Here is a 15,282-nt window from a genome sequence, read left to right on the forward strand (position 1 = left end):
ATTTTGTTCTCAACTCTGATTTAACTTTAGTTGAGGATTTAATTGATATATAATATCAATGTAATATTATATATACTATTATATTCATTTCACATGTGCAACATACTGGTTCAATATTTGTATATATTCCAAAATGATGATCAATAAGTCTGGTTAACATCCATCACAATACAAAATTACAAGATTTTTCTTGTCATGAGAATTTTTAAGGTATACTATTTTAGCCAATTTGAAATATGCAATATAGTATTATAAACTTTAGTAGCATGCTCATGTTACATTCTCCTCACTTATTTTTTTTAATAACTAGAAGTTTTTACCCTTTGATCTGCTGTATCCGTTTTGCCCATCCCCAAACTCCTACCTCTGGCAACCACCATAAGTGTCAGTCATTTCTCTGTATCTATGACTTTTGCTTTTGTTTCTGTTCTGTTTAGATTCCACATATGAGTGAGTTCATATGATATTTGTTCTTCTCTAATTTGTTTCACTTAGCATAATGCCCTCAAAGCCCATCCATGTTGTCACAACTTGCAACACTACCTTCTTTATCATAACAATATTCCACTGTAAATATACTTTATTTTCTTCATCCATTCAAGGTGGTTTTCACTTCTTTGCTAAAGTAAATCACACTGTACTGAAAATGGGGTGCATGTATCTTTTTGTGTTTTTTTTGTTTGTTTTTTTTTTGTTTTTCATTTTTTAGGTAAATATCCAAAATTAAAATTGCTGAATTGTATGATGGCACTAGTGGTAAAGAACCTTTTGGCAATGCAAGAGACATAAGAGAGGAGGGTTTGATCCCTGGGTTGGGGAGATCCCCTAGAGGAAGACATGACCACCCACTCCAGTATTCTTGTCTGGAGAATCCCATGGACAGAGGAGTCTGGTGGGCTACAGACCACAGGGTCACACAGAGTCAGACATGCCTGAAGTGACTTAGTACTTATGGTAGTTCTACTTTCAATCTTAAGAGAAACTCCATTCTGTTTTCTATAATGGCAGCACCAATCTACATTCCTACAAAGGGTGCACAAGGGAAACCTCCTTCTCCACATCTTTACTTACATTTGTTATATCTTGTGCTTATGATGATTGTCATTCTAATAGCTGTGAGGTGATATTTCATTGTGGTTTTGATTTGCATTTCCCTGATGATTAGTGATACTGAGCACCTTTTCATGCAGCTACTGGATATCATATTTAGGAAAATGGATGCTCATAATATACATTTTTTTTTAAATTGGACTTCGGTTTTGCTACTGAGTTGTAGGAGTTCTTTATATATTTTGGACATTAACAGTTTATCAGATATATGATTTGAAAATACTTTCCCCCATTAAGTAGGTTGACTTTTAATTTATTTCAGTTTCCTTTTCAGTGCAGCAGCTTTTTAGTTTGATGTAGTCTACTTGTTTAGGCTTTTGTTGACTTTGCTTTTGGTGTCAAATTTGAGAATATTATCACCAGGATCAATGTTGAGAACTTTACTGCCTTTTTTCTTAGGAATTTTATGATTTCAGATCTTATATTCAAGTCTTTAGCCTATTTTGGCCTAAATTTTTTGTATGGTATGATAGAGTGGTCCAGTTTCATCCTTTTTTGTGTGCCTGTCCAGTTTCCCCAGCATCTTTTATTTTAGAGACCATCCTTTTCCCAGTATATGTTCTTGGTTGCTTTGTCATCTGTTAAATGATCATGTATACATAAATTGATTTCTGGTTCTCTATTCTGATCCACCGATTTACATGTACGTGTTTATGACAACATCATACTGTCTAAATTACATGTATACCTTGTTTTATTTCTCTCCACTTCACTGTGCTTGCAGATGTTGTGGGATTTTTATCTTAACAAATTGAAGGTTCCCAGCAACGTTGCTTCAGTCAAGTTTGTCTGCACCATTTTTTCCGATACCATTTTGTTCATGTCTGTGTCATATTTTAGTAGGTCTCACAACATTTTAAGCTTTTTAATTTATTATTACATTTGTTATGATCTGTGATCATAGATTTCTGATGTTACCATTGTAATTATTTGGGGGATGCACAAACTGCACCCTTATAAGACAGTGAATTTGATAAATATTATGAGTGTTCTGACTGACTGTTCCACCAAAAAACAATCCCCTTTGCCCACTCTTTCCTGGAGCCTTCCTAGTCTCTGAGACACAACAATATCGAAATTTTGCCAATTAATAGCTCTCAATGGCTTCCAAGCATTCAAGTGAAGGGAAGAATTATACATCTCTCACTTTAAATCTAAAATAAGAAATAACCAATTTTCCCAATGAAAGCATGTTAAAAACCAATGTATGCCAAACACTAAGCATCTTGCACCGGTTAGCCAACTGGTGACTACAAAGGAGAAGTTCTTAAATGAAATTAAAAGTTCTACTCCAGTAAAAGCAAAATTGATGAGGAAGTGAAATAGCTTTCCTGCTCACACGGAGAAAGTTTTAGTGGGCTAGATAGAACATCAGACCAGCCACAACTTTCCCCTAAACCAAAGCCTAATCCAGAGCAAGGGCCTGACTTCCTTCAATTTTTTAAAGGCTGAGAGAAGTGAAAAAACTGCAAAAGGAAATTTTAAAGCTATCAGAGTTTAATTCATGAGGCTTAAAGAAAGAAGCCATACTCATAAAAGTTCAAGGCAAAGCAGCACATGCTGATGTAGAAACTGCAGCAAGTCATCCAGAGGTCTAGCTAAGATAATTCATGAAAGTGGTTACTCTAAACAGCAGGTTTTCAGTGTAGACGAAAGAGCCTTCTATTGAAAGAAGATGCCATCTAAGACTTTCGTAGGTAGAAAAAAGTCAATGCTCAGCTTCAATGCATCAAAGGACAAGATCATTCTATTGTTAAGGACTAATGTGGCTGGTGACTTTAAGTTGAAGTCAACGCTCATTTCCCACTCCAAATATCTAGGGCCCTTAAATAAAAGTGAAAGTCACTCAGTCATGTCCAACTCTTAGCTATTCCGTGGACTATACAGTCCACGGAATTCTCCAAGCCAGAATACTAGAGTGGATAGCCTTTCCCTTCTCCAGGGGATCATTCCCAACCCGGAGATTGAACCCAAGTCTCCCACATTGCAGGCAGATTCTTGAGCCACAAGGGAAGCAGGGCCCTTAAGAATCATGCTAAATCTACTCTACTCCTCATCCCTTCAAGTTTTACCATACAATTTCAGCAATTCAGCCACATCTTCAGGCTCCAGTTCTAATTTTAATTCTTTTGCTATTTCCATCACACCTGCAGTTATTTCCTCCAATAAAGTCTTGAATCACTCCAAGTCATCCAGGAGGGCTGGAATCTACTTTTTGCACAGGCAGGGTAGATTTAGCATGATAGGGCCCTTAAGAATCATGCCAAATCTATTCTGCCTGTGCTCTCTAAATGGCACAACAAAGCCTGAATGATAGCACATCTATTTACAACATGGTTTACTGAGTATTTTGAGCCTACAGCTGAGACTACTTCTCAGAAAAAAAATATTCCTCTCAACATATTACTGGTCATTACCAGGAACTCTGACAGAGATGGACAAAGAGATTAATATTTTCATGACTGCTAGCACAAGATCTATTCTGCAGCCAATGAATCAAGAAGCAAGTTTGAATTTCAAGTTTTATGATTCGATATAGCAGCTATGCTGCCATAAATAGTGATTTCTCTGATGGATCTAAACAAATTCAATTGAAAATCTTTCCGAAAAACTGACATTTTAGATGGCATTAAAAACATTTGTGATCTGTGTAAAGAGATCAAGATATCAATGTAAGAGGAGTTAGGAGAAGTTGATTCCAACCCTCCTGGATGACTTGGAGGGACTCAAGACCTTATTGGAGGAAGTAACTACAGGTGTGATGGAAGTAGCAAAGGAATTAAAATTAGAAGTGCTGTCTGAAGATGTGGCTGAATTGCTGAAATCTTATGATAAAACTTGAAGGGATGAGTAGTTGCTTCTTATCAATAAGCAAATAAAGTTGTTTCTTGAGATGAAATCTACTCCTGGTGAAGAAACTGTGAAGAGTGTTTAAATGACAACAAAGGAGTTAGAACATTACATAAACTTATTTGATAAAACAGCAAGTTTTAAGAAGAATGACCTCAATATTGAAAAAAATTCTAATGTGGGCAAAATGCAGAATTATACATTACAGAGAAATAATGAGTGAAAGGAAGGGCCAATCAATGTAGCAAATATAACTGTTTTCACAAAATAATCAACCTCAGTCTTCACCATGTACCACCATAATCAGCCAGTATCCACCAATATTGAGGCAAGACCCTCCATCAGCAAAAAGATTGTGACTCACTGAAGGCTCATGTGATGGCTAGCATTTTTTAGCAATAAAGTATTTTTAATTATAATATTTATATTGTTTATTAGATACAATGCTATTGTGCACATAACAGAATATATATAGTGTACACATAACTTGTATATGCCCTTGGAAACCAGGATTCATTGCAATATTGAATGTATTGTGGTAGTCTAGAACTGAATCTGCAATACTTCTAGAGTCTGTATAGTCAAAAATGTGGTTTTTCCAGTAGTCATGTATGATATGAGAGTTGGACAATAAAGAAGGCTGAGTGCAGAAGAATCAATACCTTCAAACTGTGGTGCTGGAATAGACTCTTGAGAGACCGACTCTTGGACTGCAAGGAGGTCTCCTAAAGGAAATCAGTCCTGAATATTCATTGGAAGGACTAACACTGAAGCTGAAGCTCCCATACTTTGCCCGCCTGATGCAAAGAGCCAACTCATTGAAAAAGACCCTGAAGCTGGAAAAGATTGAAGGCAAAAGGAGAAAGAGGCAGCAGAGGATGAGCTGGATAGATAGCATCACCAACTCAATGGACATGAATCTGAGCAAACTCAGGGAGATAGTGAAGGACAGGGAAGCATGGCATACTGTAGTCCATGGAGTCACAAACAGTTGGACATGATTTAGAGACTGAACAACAACATCTCCATACTATATCTAGATAATATAATTTGAAATCTAGGATCTCAGCTGTTTTTCTTATGGCATCCCTGTTTTGTATGATGAGTTTGGAACTTTGCCCCTTTTCTATTTTTGAAAGAGATTGCAAAAATTTTTAATAACTTCTTTAGATGTTTGGTGGAATTTACCAGTGAAATCTTCTGGTCCTGGGCTATGTTTGTTGGGAGGTTTTTATTATTGATCCGATCACCTTACTAGTAATCAATCTGCTAAAATTTTATATCTTTATGATTCAGTCCTCATAAGTCTTGTGTTATTATCCATTTTATCTGGGGTGTCCAAATTTTTAGTGTATTATTGTTTACAGTAGTCTACTTTGATCCTCTGTTTTTCTGTTATCTGTTGTAACGTCTCCTCTTTCTTTTCTGATTTTATTTATCTGAATGCTCTCTTTTCCTTTTCTTAATGAGTCTAGTTAAAGGCTTCAGTTTTGCTTATCTTTTCAAAGAACCAGCTCTTGTTGTCAGTGATCTTTGACACTGTCTTTTAATCTCTATCTAATTTATTTTCACTTTGATCCTTGTTATTTCCTTTTTTTTTTTTTTTTGCTAGCTTTGGGTTTCATTTATTATTTTTCTAGTTCATTTAGGTGTCAAGTTAGATGGTTTTATAAGAGGGCTTCCCTTGTGGCTCAGCTGGTAAAGAATCCACCTGCAATGCAGGAGACCTCAGTTCGATCCCTGGGTTGGGAAGATCCCCTGGAGAAGGGAACAGCCACCACTCCAGTATTCTGGCCTGGAGAATTCCATGGACTATATAGTCCATGGGGTCACAAAGAATCGGACACAACTGTGGGACTTCCACTTTCACTTTCTTTCCACCTATTTTTTGCCACATCCTGCAATTTTTGGTTCCATTTTCATTTCTCTCAAGGTATTTTCTGATTTCTTTTTGATTTTTTTCTTTGATCATTGATTGTTCAGTAGCAAGCATTTAATCTTCAAATATTTGTGAATTTTCGAGTTTTCTTTTTGCAATTATTTTTTGATTTCATACCATCATAAACATGCTTGATATTTTGTGTCTTCTTTAAATTTATTAGACTTGTCTGAGAATGTTCCATCTGTCCTTGAGAAGAATGCTTCATTGACTCTTTTGGTTACCTCAATTTGGTGTTAATCCCATGCCGTAAAGTTTTCATTTCCTGTATTTCAATTTAGTTAAAATATTTCTATTTATTTATTTTTTTAATATTTCTATTTAGTTCTACTTTATAGTTTCTATTTTTCATTCACCTGTTCAACACTTTTAACAATGTTTCTTCTTAAATCCTTAAACAAATGCAGTATAGTTTGTTATCTGCTCATCCTAGCATGTAATCCCAGTTCTGTTTCTCTTAACTGTTTCTTGATGATGGTCACATTTTCCTGCTTCTTAATCTGCCTAGCATTTATTTTGAATTGAACATTGTAGATTATACATTGTAGAAACCCGAGACTCTCAAATGTATTGATTTATCTTTTAATAAGGAGTTATATTGCTCTGTTAAAAAGTCTCTTTTATGTTGCTGGACTCAAACACTGAAGTGTTTTCCCATGATGCACAAAAGCAAAGATCTCTTCTCAGTTTTTGAGCCTACCATCTACTGTTTTTCATGGAAAGTGAAAGCATTACTTGCTCAATACTGTACAACTCTTTGGAACTCTGCGGACTGTAGCCCACCAGGCTCCTCTGTCCATGGAATTCTCCAGGCAAGAATACTGGTGTGGGTAGCCATTCCCTTCTCCAGGGAATCTTCCTGACTCAGGGATTCAACCCGGGCCTCCTGCATTGCAGGCAGATTCTTTACCATCTGCACCACTGGAGAAGCCCATTTTTCACAGGATTCCTTGAATCTTCCTCCTGTGAAGGTCAGTGGGCCACAAAGGATTTGAACATAATTTATATGCAGACATTGTGACTGTCCAAGTTGTGTAGCTGTGTTGTAGGTATACTTCCCCTCTTAACGTCTAGCTCTTCTGACAGCCCTGTACTCCAGCTTCTGATAGCTTGATGTAAAAATAGTTTTCATTTCTGTTTGTGTTTGATTATACTCCTGCCATTCAAGTAGACTGGAGAATATCCTCCAAGAAAAGCCAGTTAAAGTAAGACCTCACCTAGTGATCACCACTTCTCTCAAGAGTTGAATTCACTCCAGTTTCTGTCTGGTTTTGTTTACTTATCAGTGCCTTCAAAGAGTTAGAGGTTTTAGTCCTTTCTCGAGTGTTGTCTGCCATTTGATTTGTCCAGTACAAGTAACCCTGACATTATAATAAATGGAAGCTTTATCAGATTTATTTTCATTTTACTTCTCTATTTGGTTTGATTCATTTTAAATTAAATTAATGTAGTAATGGAGAAAAGTAAGTAAGGAAAAGGGTAGAAGAGCAAAAAGCACTTTGCAGGACAATAACACTTAACAAATTACTTATTGTGCTATGTAAGGTATAACCTCTTTTCTTCAACCCAGTTTCTTTAGTACTATCCATTATACTTCTTAGAAACTTATACATGTATAAAAATAATGGTTTTATTTGCTTTGAAATCACAGAACTTTATTCTTGGATCAATGCTGTTCAGAGCCAAGCCCAGGGAGATGTTCGATATCTATGCCACGACCTGAGTTTTTGCATCAAGCAATCAAAAGTATTTGAACTTGCATAAAAGATGCAAGTGGAGATTCAATGCAATTTTACCTAATATTGCAGGGCAGAGAGTACAGAATGATCTTCTTATTATATATATTGCATACTACCTAGGGAAACAGGAGACCACGCTATCTAAGTTAGCAATTTTGGGCTACAACCATGATATAAGTGTAGGTATAGAACTTTTGTCTCAATAAAAGCAAGACAAGCCTTCAGTATTATAGGGACTAACAAACTACAACTTGTGTAATTGGAAGGTATGTGCTGATATATATGTTGATGACCAAAACCACCATCCAAAAGATTAATTTATTAGATTCTTTACAGGTAAATTATACTAAAGGAGCCTTATAAATATAAGTAAGGTCTTCATAAAAAAGATAGTGCAAGCTACTGGCATTTGTACTGTGGGCAAATGATAAATTAACACTTGCTCTAAAAATTAGAAAGTTATAGCAGTCAACCTTTTCTTACTATTTGTTAAAGAATTATAGAACTCACTCAAGTACTTCGAAATTGCTTGATAACATTCAAAGTTTCTATATAATGGAGAATGTTAGCTCCAACCTCCTACACTTTTGGTGGAAATGTAAATTTATATATCCATTATGAAGAAAAATATCAGTTCAGTTCAGTTCAGCTCAGTCATGTCCGACTCCTTGCGACCCCATGAATCGCAGCTCGCCAGGCCTCCCTGTCTATCAGCAGCTCCCGGAGTTCACTCAGACTCACGTCCATCGAGTCAGTGATGCCATCCAGCCATCTCATCCTCTGTCGTCCCCTTCTCCTCCTGCCCCCCATCCCTCCCAGCATCAGAGTCTTTTCCAATGAGTCAACTCTTCGCATGACGTGGCCAAAGTACTGAAGTTTCAGCTTTAGCATCATTCCTTCCAAAGAAATCCCAGCGCTAATCTCCTTCAGAATGGACTGGTTGGATCTCCTTGCAGTCCAAGGGATTCTCAAGAGTCTTCTCCAACACCACAGTTCAAAGGCATCAATTCTTCGGTGCTCAGCCTTCTTCATAGTCCAACTCTCACATCCATACATGACCACAGGGAAAACCATAGCCTCGACTAGATGGACCTTTGTTGGCAAAGTAATGTCTCCGCTTTTGAATATGCTATCTAGGTTGGACATAACTTTCCTTCCAAGGAGTAAGCATCTTTTAATTTCATGGCTGCAGTCACCATCTGCAGTGACTTTGGAGCCCAAAAAAATAAAGTCTGACACTGTTTCCACTGTTTCCCCATCTATTTCCCATGAAGTGATGGGACCGGATGCCATGATCTTCGTTTTCTGAATGTTTAGCTTTAAACCAACTTTTTCACTCTCTACTTTCACTTTCATCAAGAGGCTTTTTAGTTCCTCTTCACTTTCTGCCCTAACAGGCGGCTGCGACCCACGCACTTAAGCGTGGGTGGCTGTGACCGGCGCACATAAGCGCGGCCAAGAGGAGCTACCCTACGTCCGAGGTCAGGGGCAGAAGTCGGGAGGACCTCATGCCTGAAGGGCGGCGGCCAAGAGGAGTTACTCCACGTCTGATGTCAGGGGCAGCAGCCAAGAGTGCCACGCTGCAACGGCGCAGGAACTGCCGAGAAGAGCTACCCAAGTCGAGGTCAGGGGCAGCAGCCCAGAGGAGCTACCCCGCGTCGGAGGTTAGAGGTGGCGGCTGGGAGGAGCTACCCCACACCCGAGGCCAGGGGCAGCGGCCGGGAGGAGCAACCCCACGTCCAAGGAGCGGCGGCTGCGCGGGCTCAGGAGGGCCTAGAGGAGTTATCCCACATTGAAGGTCAGGAAGGGCGGCAGTGAGGAGATACCCCTCGTCCAAGGTAAGGAGCAGCGGCTGCACTTTACTGGAGCAGCCGTGAAGAGATACCCCACGCCCAAGGTAAGAGAAACCCAAGTAAGACGGTAGGTGTTGCAAGAGGGCATCAGAGGGCAGACACACTGAAACCATACTCACAGGAAACTAGTCAATCTAATCACACTAGGACCACAGCCTTGTCTAACTCAATGAAACTAAGAACAGTATAGAGATTCCTTAAAAAAACTAAAAGTAGGACTATCGTATGACCCAAAAATCCCACTTCTAAGAGTATATCCAGAGAAAACCATCATTCAAAAGATATAAGCACCCCAATATCCATTGCAGCACTATTTACAATAGCCAAGACATGGAATCAATCTAAATGTCCATCAAGAGTTGAATTAATAAAGATGTGGTACATATATACGTCCCTGAGCCACTTCCCTGGTGGCTCAGATGGTAAAGCGTCTTCCTACAATGTGGGAGACCCAGGTTCATTCCCTGGGATGGGAAGATTTCCTGGAGAAGGAAATGGCAACCCACTCCAGTATTCTTGCCTGGAAAATCCCGTGGATGGTGGAACCTGGTAGGCTACAGTCCATGGGGTTGCAAAGAGCCAGACACGACTGAGCGACTTCACTCTCACTTTTCACATATATACAATGGATTACTACTCAGCCATAAAAAAGAAACAAAATTGTGCCATTTGCAGAGACATCAATGGACCTAGAGACTATAATCATACAGAGTGAAGTAAGTCAGAAAGAAAAATATATAAATATCACTTATATGTGGGGTCTAGAAAAATCATACAAGTGAACTCATTTGCAAAGCAGAAATAAAGACACAAACAGAGAGAACAAATGTAGGGATAGCAAGAGGGGAAGGGCCGGTGAGAGGAATTGCCAGATTGGGTTTGACATGCAGTATACATGTGTACATACACATATACACTATTGACACTATGTATAAAAAAGGGAACCTACTGGATAGCACAGAGAACACTACTGAATGCTCTGTGGTGACCTAAATGGGAAGGAAATCCAGAAGAGAGGGGATGTATATACATATAGCTGATACACAGTGCTATTCAGCAGAAACTTACACAACATTGCAAAGCAAACATACTCCAATAAAAATTAATTTAAAATTTTTTTAAAATAAAATTATTTCTACTAACGTGGACTGTTCTTCTTGAGTGATAAAATGTCAGGTTTCTAAAAGTTGAAAACAAAGAACTTTTTACTTCATGTCTGATAGTCTAAACATCTGACTTTGTCTTACAGCAATGCAATATACAGCACAGGATAGTGATTAAGAGTATGGATTCTGGAGTCAGAGTCCATGGCTCCAATTCTGGGTCCACCACTTCCTACTAGTCTGAAATGGGTCAAATAAATTACCATCTCTGTGCTTCAGGTCTCAAGCTATAAAATGGTGAGTATAATAATATCTACATCATAAGGTTGATGTGAGGATCAAATGAGTTGATAAATATAAAGCATTTAGGATAATCATGGGTATATAATACTATACAAGGATTACAACCATTATAAATTTGTGAAATATTTCAAATAGTAACTGATTTAACGTCACTGTCTTTAAAAGATTTAGAAAGTCATGAACCACTGAAAGTGTCATGTCATGGCCATTTTCAGAATTCGTCCAATTAGAACTTTTAAGCTCTGCTGCTGCTGCTGCTGCTGCTAAGTCGCTTCAGTTGTGTCCGACTCTGTGTGACCCCATAGATGGCAGCCCACTATGCTCCCCCGTCCCTGGGATTCTCCAGGCAAGAACACTGGAGTGGGTTGCCATTTCCTTCTCCATTTAAGCTCTAATTAATAGTAAATATTTTCATGGCTCCTTAAAAATTGCATCTTTGCTGAGGAAGTGTTCATACATTATCCCTTCAGTCAACATTTGTTGATTGCCAACTCTTAGACAATGAATGAAGTGGATCCCAAATATGTACCTCATGGAGTTTTCATTGTAAAAGGAATTCAGAAAACAAGTTATACAATAGTGTATGCTAAGAAGACAAAAAGGATAGAAAGAATGTAAGAAGTGTTAGAAGTGAGAGTAATTGTAATTATAAATAGCTACGTTGATTATTTATCACTAGTTAAAATCATTTACTAGTGATTTTATGTCATTTGTCATTCATTCTAAGTCATTATACATGATTCATAAAGTAAATCATTTTGAGGGTAACAGCACAATCTTTAAGTTAAATCTCAGTGATAATTGCCAGGTCTACAAATTATTAAGTATATGGTTACTAAATTTCTCTAATTTCAGTTTCTCCATCTTCCAAATTATGAAAAACCTACCATATATAGTTTTTGTGACTGTCTAATAGAAATGGAAAAAATTGTTTGGAGATCTCTAAGTGCACATATAGTAACCTAACCCTACATCTAAAGCAACTAGAAAAGGAAGAAATGAAGAACCCCAGGGTTAGTAGAAGGAAAGAAATCTTAAAAATTAGGGCAGAAATACATGCAAAAGAAACAAAAGAGACCATAGCAAAAATCAACAAGGCCAAAAGCTGGTTCTTTGAAAGGATAAATAAAATTGACAAACCATTAGCCAGACTCATCAAGAAACAAAGGGAGAAAAATCAAATCAATAAAATTAGAAATGAAAATGGAGAGATCACAACAGACAACACAGAAATACAAAGGATCATAAGAGACTACTATCAGCAATTATATGCCAATAAAATGGACAACGTGGAAGAAATGGACAAATTCTTAGAAAAGTACAACTTTCCAAAACTGGACCAGGAAGAAATAGAAAATCTTAACAGACCCATCACAAGCACGGAAATTGAAACTGTAATCAAAAAATCAAACAGCAAACAAAAGCCCAGGTCCAGATGGCTTCACAGCTGAATTCTACCAAAAATTTAGAGAAGAGCTAACACCTATCCTGCTCAAACTCTTCGAGAAAATTGCAGAGGAAGGTAAACATCCAAACTCATTCTATGAGGCCACCATCACCCTAATACCAAAACCTGACAAAGATCCCACAAAAAAAGAAAACTACAGGCCAATATCACTGATGAACATAGATGCAAAAATCCTTAACAAAATTCTAGCAATCAGAATCCAACAACACGTTGAAAAGATCATACACCATGACCAAGTGGGCTTTATCCCAGGGATGCAAGGATTCTTCAATATCCATAAATCAATCAATGTTATACACCACATTAACAAATCGAAAAACAAAAACCATATGATTATCTCAATAGATGCAGAGAAAGCCTTTGACAAAATTCAACATCCATTTATGATAAGAACTCTCCAGAAAGCAGGAATAGAAGGAACATACCTCAACATAATAAAAGCTATATATGACAAACCCACAGCAAACATTATCCTCAATGGTGAAAAATTGAAAGCATTTCCTCTACAGTCAGGAACAAGACAAGGGTGCCCACTTTCACCATTACTATTCAACATAGTTTTGAAAGTGTTGGCCACAGCAATCAGAGCAGAAAAAGAAATAAAAGGAATCCAAATTGGAAAAGGAGAAGTAAAACTCTCACTGTTTGCAGATGACATGATCCTTTACATAGAAAACCCTAAAGACTCCACCAGAGAATTACTAGAATTAATCAATGATTATAGTAAAGTTGCAGGATATAAAATCAACACACAGAAATCCCTTGCATTCCTATACACTAATAATTAGAAAACTGAAAGAGAAATTAAGGAAACAATTCCATTCACCATTGCAACGGAAAGAATAAAATACTTAGGAATATATCTACCTAAAGAAACCAAAGACCTATATATAGAAAACTATAAAACACTGGTGAAAGAAATCAAAGAGGACACTAATAGATGTAGAAATATACCATGTTCATGGATTGGAAGAATCAATATAGTGAAAATGAGTATAATACCCAAAGCAATTTATAGATTCAATGCAATCCTTATCAAGCTACCAACGGTATTCTTCAAGAACTAGAACAAATAATTTCACAATTTGTATGGAAATACAAAAAACCTCGAATAGCCAAAGCTATCTTGAGAAAGAAGAATGGAACTGGAGGAATCAACCTGCCTGACTTCAGGCTCTATTACAAAGCCACAGTTATCAAGACAGTATGGTACTGGAACAAAGACAGAAATATTGATCAATGGAACAAAATAGAAAGCCCAGAGATAAATCCACGCACATATGGGCACCTTATCTTTGACAAAGGAGGCAAGAATATACAATGGATTAAAGACAACCTCTTTAACAAGTGGTGCTGGGAAAACTGGTCAACCACTTGTAAAAGAATGAAACTAGACCACTTTCTAACACCATACACAAAAATAAACTCAAAATGGATTAAAGATCTCAATGTAAGACCAGAAACTATAAAACTCCTAGAGGAGAACATAGGCAAAACACTCTCCGACATACAGCACAGCAGGATCCTCTATGACCCACCTCCCAGAATATTGGAAATAAAAGCAAAAATAAACAAATGGGACCTAATTAAACTTAAAAGCTTCCGCACAACAAAGGAAACTATTAGCAAGGTGAAAAGGCAGCCTTCAGAATGGGAGAAAATAATAGCAAATGAAGCAACTGACAAACAACTAATCTCAAAAATATACAAGCAACTCCTACAGCTCAACTCCAGAAAAATAAATGACCCAATCAAAAAATGGGCCAAAGAACTAAATAGACATTTCTCCAAAGAAGACATACAGATGGCTAACAAACACATGAAAAGATGCTCAATATCACTCATTATCAGAGAAATGCAAATCAAAACCACTATGAGGTACCATTTCACACCAGTCAGAATGGCTGCAGTCCATAAGTCTACAAGCAATAAATGCTGGAGAGGGTGTGGAGAGAAGGGAACTCTCTTGCACTGTTGGTGGGAATGCAAACTAGTACAGCCACTATGGAGAACAGTGTGGAGATTCCTTAAAAAACTGGAAATAGAACTGCCTTATGATCCAGCAATATCACTGCTGGGCATACACACTGAGGAAACCAGAAGGGAAAGAGACACGTGTACCCCAGTGTTCATCACAGCACTGTTTATAATAGCCAGGACATGGAAGCAACCTAGATGCCCATCAGCAGATGAATGGATAAGAAAGCTGTGGTACATTTACACAATGGAGTATTACTCAGCCATTAAAAAGAATACATTTGAATCAGTTCTAATGAGATGGATGAAACTGGAACCTATTATACAGAGTGAAGTAAGCCAGAAAGAAAAACACCAATACAGTATACTAACGCATATATATGGAATTTAGAAAGATGGTAACAATAACCCTGTGTACGAGACAGCAAAAGAGACACCGATGTATAGATCAGTCTTATGGACTCTGTGGGAGAGGGAGAGGGTGGGGAGATTTGGGAAAATAGCATTGAAACATGTATAATATCATGTATGAAACGAATCGCCAGTCCAGGTTCGATGCATGGTACTGGATGCTTGGGGCTGGTGCACTGGGACGACCCAGAGGGAGGGGAGGGGAGGGAGGAGGGTGGAGGGTTCAGGATGGGGAACGCGGGTATACCTGTGGTGGATTCATTTCTATATTTGGCAAAACTAATACAATATTGTAAAGTTTAAAAATTAAAAAAATTAAATTAAATAAAAATAAAATAAATAAATAAAAATGAAGAAGACCAACAGTTTCTTCTTGAGAAATTTTTTAAACGTTTTTGTTTAACAAGCCCTTATATTTGATTAAGTCTTTGATGGGGATTATTTTAAGCACTTTCCAAATAATGACTCATTCTATCCTTATAACTACCTAATCAGTATGTATTATTCTTCCCATTTTACAGATGAGAAA

Source organism: Bos indicus x Bos taurus, chromosome 9 (assembly GCF_003369695.1).
Source record: "Bos indicus x Bos taurus breed Angus x Brahman F1 hybrid chromosome 9, Bos_hybrid_MaternalHap_v2.0, whole genome shotgun sequence".
Classification (NCBI taxonomy): domain Eukaryota; kingdom Metazoa; phylum Chordata; class Mammalia; order Artiodactyla; family Bovidae; genus Bos; species Bos indicus x Bos taurus.